We start from the raw sequence: 7,500 nt of genomic DNA, 5'->3' as shown, positions 1-7,500 counted from the left end.
TTTGTGGGCCACCTCTCTATCATGTATAGCACGAGAACAAGCTGTGTTAAACCAAGGTTTAGAAGGTTTAGGACGAGAAAAAGAGTGAGGAATGTACGCCTCCATGCCAGACACTATCACCTCTGTTATGCGCTCAGCACACAAAGACGGCTCTCTGACACGGAAGCAGTAGTCATTCCAAGGAAAATCAGCAAAAAATACCTCCTCAGGTCCCCCCAACTAGCAGAGGCAAAATGCCAGAGGCACCTTCACTTAGGGGGATCCTGAGGAGGGATTGGAGCGATAGGACAAGATTGAGATTGTGGTCTGAGGAGCCCAACAGAGAAAAAAGGGTGACAGCATAAGCAGAAGGATTAGAGGTCAGGAAAAGGTCAAGAATGTTGGGTGTATCTCCAAGACGGTCAGGAATACGAGTAGGGTGTTGCACCAATTGCTCTAGGTGATGGAGGATAGCAAAGTTGTAGGCTAGTTCACCAGGATGGTCAGTGAAGGGAGAGGAAAGCTAAAGCTGGTGGTGAACATTGAAGTCTCCAAGAATGGAGATCTCTGCAAAAGGGAAGAGGGTCAGAATGTGCTCCACTTTGGAAGTTAAGTAGTCAAAGAATTTCTTATAGTCAGAGGAGTTAGGTGAGAGGTATACAGAGAAGAGAGGCTAGAATGTATGGGTTAGGTCAGTAGAGTGGAGGTCAGGTCAGGTCAGGTCAGGTCAAGTCAGGTTTGGGTTATGTTAGGTTAAGTTGAGTTTGGCTCTGGTTTGCTGGAAGAGAACACAAGTTAGAATGCTTGTTTGGATAAGAAAGAAAAATGCAAGGAGGAGGAGGAGGAGAAGATAAGAATATTACAATAGGAAATAGATTGGGAGGAGGAGGAGGAGGAGGAGGAGGAGGAGGAGGAGGAGGAGGAGGAGGAGGAGGAGGAGGAGGAGGAGGAGGAGGAGGAGGAGGAGGAGGAGGAGGAGGAGGAGGAGGAGGAGGAGTGCATCAACAGTTATAAAATGCATATGAGAAGGAATAAGAATACAGTAGTGATATTTAGTTCTCTCTCTCTCTCTCTCTCTCTCTCTCTCTCTCTCTCTCTCTCTCTCTCTCTCTCTCTCTCTCTCTGGCAGTGGTGTTTCTTGATTGACTGGCATATATCTATTGACAATTTCATGCGGCACAATTGAGGAGAAACAGATAAAGTTTCTTAGCATCACCATCCCTTTGAAGGAAATCTTTGAGACACAGAAAATAAATAGAAAACACAGAGGGAGGGATGAGAGAAGGAAAATAAGGGAGGAAGGCAGGGAGAGGAAAATAGACAGAGACATTCCTGCTGTTGTCTAACCTCTTTGAAGGAAATCTTAAGAGACGCACAGACACACAGCTCACAGAAGACAGTGCTGGAATAAATGACAGGGAGAGAGAGAGAGAGAGAGAGAGAGAGAGAGAGAGAGAGAGAGAGAGAGAGAGAGAGAGAGAGAGAGAGAGAGAGAGAGAGAGAGAGAGAGAGAGAGAGAGAGAGAGAGAGAGAGAGAGAGAGAGAGAGAGAGAGAGAGAGAGAGAGAGAGAGAGAGAGAGAGAGAGAGAGAGAGAGAGAGAGAGAGAGAGAGAGAGAGAGAGAGAGAGAGAGAGAGAGAGAGAGGGGGGACGAGGAGAGGTAAGGAAAGAGGGTATGAGAGAAATATCAAGAGACAGGTCGGAGAGACACGGGGAATAAACACACAAAGAGAAGAAGAAAAGGTAAAAAAATTCTCAGATACTAACATCAAATATTAACTAACCTAACTCAGTCCACCTATTGATTATAAACAGACATTACAAGTGTTCTTCCTCCGCAGGGCTTCTGTTCCCCCGCACCACCACTGAGGAGGAGAAGCAAGTGTGTTCGGAGGGCAAGAGGAAGCTGTTCTGTGACGATTTTGTCAACAACGGAGAAATGTTGCGTCTCTTCCCTTCTTGTCCTTCTAGTTTCAAGGCTAACTAGTGATAATAGTAACGTTAAGGACCAAATATAGGACTTGGTGTCACAAAATGCACACACAGAGATAAAGACACATTATTACAGACACACAAAGGCTTCACTTAAATGCTTCACTTCCTTATCCTGACTATTTTTTGAGGTGAAATGTTTCCCCACGGTTATAATAGTAATCAGGACAGGACAAGAAATAATGGGTTCAAGCATTGCAGTTAAATTTAAAAAGGAGAGTGATGGATGACTGGAACAGACTCAGTAATCAGTTTGTTAGTGCTGAATAAATCTTTGGATAGGCATGACAGGTGAAAATAGGTAGGTATTATTTTGTACAAAGGACGGCCATGTGTAGGCCTGATGGCTTCCTGATGGCTTCTGAGTCATTAAAGAGCTTTAGAAGGGGATCAGACAGATTTATGGATGAGGATAACAGGTGGAAGTAAGCAGGCACGTCTGGTACAGGGGCCACCAACCCTTGCTTTCTTATGTTTTTATCAATATTAATAGAAATGATGACAATAATAGTAAAAAAGACAGTTAACAAAGTGGTAGGGAGGTTAACAGAGATGTCAAGGGTGTCACAATGATTCCACAGATAATTTGACAATGACTCTCTGTCTTTATTGGAAAAACACCCTTGAGAACCTGGATAATCATTTCTGTGGCCTGTCCAAAGTTGTCACCATGAGGCACTGAAGCATTTAAGATTATAAGCCTCACTAAACCATACTGGGAGATCATCACACTTGCTACTGTTCCTGATATACATGCACATTCTCTCTCTCTCTCTCTCTCTCTCTCTCTCTCTCTCTCTCTCTCTCTCTCTCTCTCTCTCTCTCTCTCTCTCTCACTGGACCATATTCTGAAGCACCTCTGCACCACACCTCCACTACTTTCAAAAGGCTCTATAGTTGAAGTGAGATGGGTTTTTAAGGGTGTTTTTCATGATTGCAGTGGCAGATTAACAAGATTTCCCCATTATTAACAGGAGAAACACTCTTGAGAACCTGGCTAATCATCTCTGCAGCCTTGGAGAATACTTACGGTGAGAGAGCTAAGTGTTTCAGATAGCAAGCCTCTCTCTCTCTCTCTCTCTCTCTCTCTCTCTCTCTCTCTCTCTCTCTCACTGTGGTAAACCTAACTATATTTTTTTAGGTAATGCTAATACTACATACCTATCTAATTCTTATACATGTGTGTCCTGCTGGCTAGTGGAACAAACTGAAATACAAACTTTTCACAGTCCAAACAGCCTCCTCGAATGGATTAGATCTGCATTCTGACTGACTGACTGACTGGCTGATTGACTGACTGACTGACTGACTGACTGACTGACTGGCTGGCTGGTTAACTGACTGACTGACTGACTGACTGACTGACTGACTGGCTGACTGACTGACTGGCTGGTTGACTGACTGACTGACTGACTGACTGGCTGGCTGACTGACTGACTGACTGACTGACTGACTGACTGACTGACTGACTGACTGACTGACTGACTGACTGACTGACTGACTGGCTGGCTGGCTGGCTGGCTGACTGACTGACTGACTGACTGACTGACTGACTGACTGGCTGGCTGACTGACTGACTGACTGACTGACTGACTGACTGACTGACTGACTGGCTGGCTGGCTGGTTGACTGACTGACTGACTGACTGACTGGCTGGCTGGTTGACTGACTGACTGACTGACTGACTGACTGACTGACTGGCTGGCTGACTGACTGACTGACTGACTGACTGACTGACTGACTGACTGACTGGCTGGCTGGCTGGCTGGTTGACTGACTGACTGACTGACTGACTGAATGACTGACTGACTGGCTGGCTGGTTGACTGACTGACTGACTGACTGACTGACTGACTGACTGGCTGGTTGACTGACTGACTGACTGACTGACTGACTGACTGACTGACTGACTGACTGAGTTGTGTGTGTTGTTAAGTGAAAGCTGGGTGAAAGTTGCTGTAAAGACTGGAATGGTCTGGAATAGGCTGAGGAGGCTGGAATTAGCTATACAAAGACTGAACAAAGCTGCAAAACTGGAATAGACTGGAATAAGGTAAAAAGATACTGGAATAGACTGGATCAGGATAAGATAAGGGACTGGAATGGGCCTGGAATGGGTTGGAATGGCCTGTGTTTCCAGATTAGCTACATGTACATAAACTGGAGTCATGTATTTGATTTGCTCATTGTGTGTGTGTGTGTGTGTGTGTGTGTGTGTGTGTGTGTGTGTGTGTGTGTGTGTGTGTACATAGAAAACAGACACATGTATGTAAGATAGTCAGATTTATATATATATATATATATATATATATATATATATATATATATATATATATATATATATATATATATATATATATATATATAGAGTATATTAATGTGTGTGTGTGTGTGTGTGTGTGTGTGTGTGTGTGTGTGTGTGTGTGTGTGTGTGTGTGTGTGTGTGTATGTTTAGTTATCAAAAGGAAAACATGAACATTGAATTAGCTTTGGTTTTAAATTTATCTAAAATTGTGTTTTGAATTTTTTTTTGAGTTGCTGAGAGAAACACAAATAATATAAGAATTGTAAAACATTTTTTGAGTTATGTAATACAAGATAAGCAAGAAAATCAATTAGTTTTGCCTGGAAATTCAACCCCAAAAAATTTTCATAAAATCTTGAGTGTTGAGGAAAAACACAAATAATACATCTTTGAGTTGACACACAACAAACACACACAAAGAAACACTGCCTATAGAACACAACACACAGGGGAAGTGTTGCAGGAAAACATAACATTGTGTTGCTTAGAATACAAAATTTTGAGTTGTATAACCCCTTCCCACCAAAAAATGTATTATCTTGTTTGTAGTGTTGTAGTGTTACCAGATAGGGAAAGTAGTGATAATACAAGTGTTGTGCAGTGTTGCCAATTTGTGTTGCAAGAATTGAGGCTGTGTTTTGGTTAGCTGTTGAAAAAAATGACCTCAATATAGTGTTATTAATGCTGTGGCCTTGTGTACAGTGTGTTGCAAGATAGATCACTGTGTTGATTATGCTGCAACACACACACACACACATACACTCACTAATTATAAGTTTAGCATAAGTTGCTAAGTGTGTTTAAGGTTGAAAACTGCTACTTTTTTTTGTATTGAGTGTTTTATTTGTTGTGTTACGGTCAGAATGTGCTGGATTGTTGTAACACAGCATGCTTAACACGCTGCTTGAGTTGTGTTAAGTGTGCTACTTATATGCTACAATTTAGCAGCATAGTGGCGGGAAAGTGCTAATATTATGTTAAGTGCTACTTGTTCAGGGTCAAAAAATGTGCTATATTGTGACTGGATGTGCTGTGTTTAGCATTAAATGTGATGGAGATGCAAAAAAGTGCTAATATTATTACTTAAGTGCTAGAAATGCTATATTTTTTGCTATATTTGTAAACATAATTTGTTATTTAGCATGGGAAATCCACAACAGAATCAAAGAAAGTGCTAATATTATCACTTAAGTGCTAAAATGGTTTATAATTTATTTTTGCACAACAATTAAGCACTCAGTAACCAATGATCTCATAATGCTAGTGATAGTGATATGCTAAACTGCTAAATAGAAGCAAAGAGTGCTAATATTATAAGTGCTAAGAAACTTTTTTTTTTTCCTACATTTCTTTATTTATTTTCTACTACAATGATCTCAAAATATCAATAGTGCTGATGGAAGTGCTAATGTTGCTAACAATCTAAGGTTGTGATGATGGTGGCTAGCAGGAAAGCGCTAAATGTCTGTATGTCTGTCTGTCTGTCTGTTTGTTTGTTTGTGTGTTTATTTGTTTGTGTGTGTTTGGTTTGGTTTGGCTTCTTTTCTCTCCTATTTTCTTCTTCCTTCTCCTCCTCCTCCTCCTCTTCTTCCCCCTCTTTCTCTTTTTTTCCTCCTCCTCCTCCTCCTCTTTTCTTCTTTCTTTTTCTCCTTATCTCCTCTTCCTCCTGTTCTTCCTCTTCCTTTTCCTCTCTCTCTCTCTCTCTCTCTCTCTCTCTCTCTCTCTCTCTCTCTCTCTCTCTCTGTTTGTTTATTTGACGCATGGCTTAAATACATTAAATACATCCTCCTCCTCCTCCTCCTCCTCCTCTTCCTGATGGCTAAATAGACAAGATTCTGCCCCCTCCCCCTCTTTCCAAAAAAACTCCCCCTTCAAAATTTTATCTCCCCCTCCCCTCTAATCCAAAATTTGTCACAATGCTTATTTAATCATTTATTATTATTATTTTTTTTTTTTTAATGTAATTTTAAGTTGTAAATTATTGTGTTTTCATTTTTCTTCTTTTTTTTTTCTTTTCTTCTTTTACTCGTACTTATATTTTATCATCTTCCTCCTCCTCCTCCTCCTCCTCTTCCTTCTTTTACTTATTTCCTTATTTTCTTCCTCCTCCTTGTCTTCCTCTCTTTCCTTCTTCTTTTTCTTCCTTCTCCTCCTCCTCTTGTTTACCTAACCTAATCTAACCTACCCCTACCCTAAAACTATCCTATTTTATGCATGAACTCCAGCATAACCTAACCTAACCTTAGTTTGCTCCCACAGAACCCAAACCTAACCAAACCTAACCAAACCTAACCTAACCTAACCAAACCTAACCTAACCTAACCCAATTAACCTAGCAGAAACTTCCTAGATCAAACTTAGCCAAACTGAACCTAACTGAACCTAACCTTCCCTAGCCTACCTTAACCTAGCCAGTCACACCCTGTTGTAACCTAACTGTACCTAACCTTCCCTAGCCTACCTTAACCTAACCAGTCACACCCTGTTGTAACCTAACCTAACCTTCCCTAGCCTACCTTAACCTAGCCACTTCCACCCTAACCTAACCTAACCTAACCCACCCCAGACACACAGCACCCCAGCACAGCCCATCCAAATCTCACTATTTTACCCACCAAACCCCAGCGAACCTAACCTAACCTACCCTACCCTATTTCCAGACTATTTATGCGCATGTAACCTAGTACGTGCAGGTTTCCAAGGCCTGCTGCCGCCGCAGGTGAGTGGCGACCTGCTGGTACGACCTCCCCCCTCGGCCTGCCTCTACTGATAAAAAACCGTGACCTTAAATACAGCAAGCCCACGTCACCAAGTCTGAGCTACCCGCACAACGCTGAGATCCCAAAGCAGTTCGCGTGTGAGAAGTGCGGGCGTACGTACGCATCCACGGGGAACCTCAAGCGACACAAAAAGTACAAGTGTGGTGTGGAACCTCAATTCTCCTGCCCAATTTGCAAGAAAAAGATTCAACACCGCCACACCGTCAAGATTCACGTCTTCTCCACCCACCGAAACGAGGCGGGTGACAGCGGCCCCACCGACGCCTCGCGGGATTCCCCTGCCCTCTTCCCGTCCACAGAGGGGGTTGGCGTTGGGGTCGGGGTCAGGGAGGAGTTCTTCCCGATCCCTCAGGAGGCAAATGCTCCCTCCTCACAGAATCAAGATAATTAGAGTGATTTTTTTTGGATTTCCTTGTATCCTACATTAAGTCCTATCAGCTTATGAG

At 42.5% G+C, this 7,500-nt stretch overlaps 1 protein-coding gene and 1 long non-coding RNA gene across 4 annotated transcripts in view; both read right to left on the bottom strand.

Moving 5' to 3' along the window:
* The window catches only part of LOC135098675 (uncharacterized), a 45,478-nt gene that overhangs the window by 23,198 nt on the left and 14,780 nt on the right, over positions 1–7,500 (bottom strand). The window lies entirely within an intron of this gene.
* On the bottom strand, positions 6,398–7,012 carry LOC135098689 (uncharacterized). The gene is made up of 2 exons (XR_010267278.1): positions 6,588–7,012; positions 6,398–6,552 (listed from the first exon to the last, which is right to left on the bottom strand). It is a non-coding gene; the product is annotated as an uncharacterized LOC135098689 (long non-coding RNA).

This window comes from Scylla paramamosain, unplaced genomic scaffold (assembly GCF_035594125.1).
Source record: "Scylla paramamosain isolate STU-SP2022 unplaced genomic scaffold, ASM3559412v1 Contig73, whole genome shotgun sequence".
NCBI classification, from domain to species: Eukaryota; Metazoa; Arthropoda; class Malacostraca; order Decapoda; family Portunidae; genus Scylla; species Scylla paramamosain.
The sequence above is the reverse complement of the archived record's forward strand: the minus strand, read 5'-3'. Positions and strand labels throughout refer to the sequence as shown.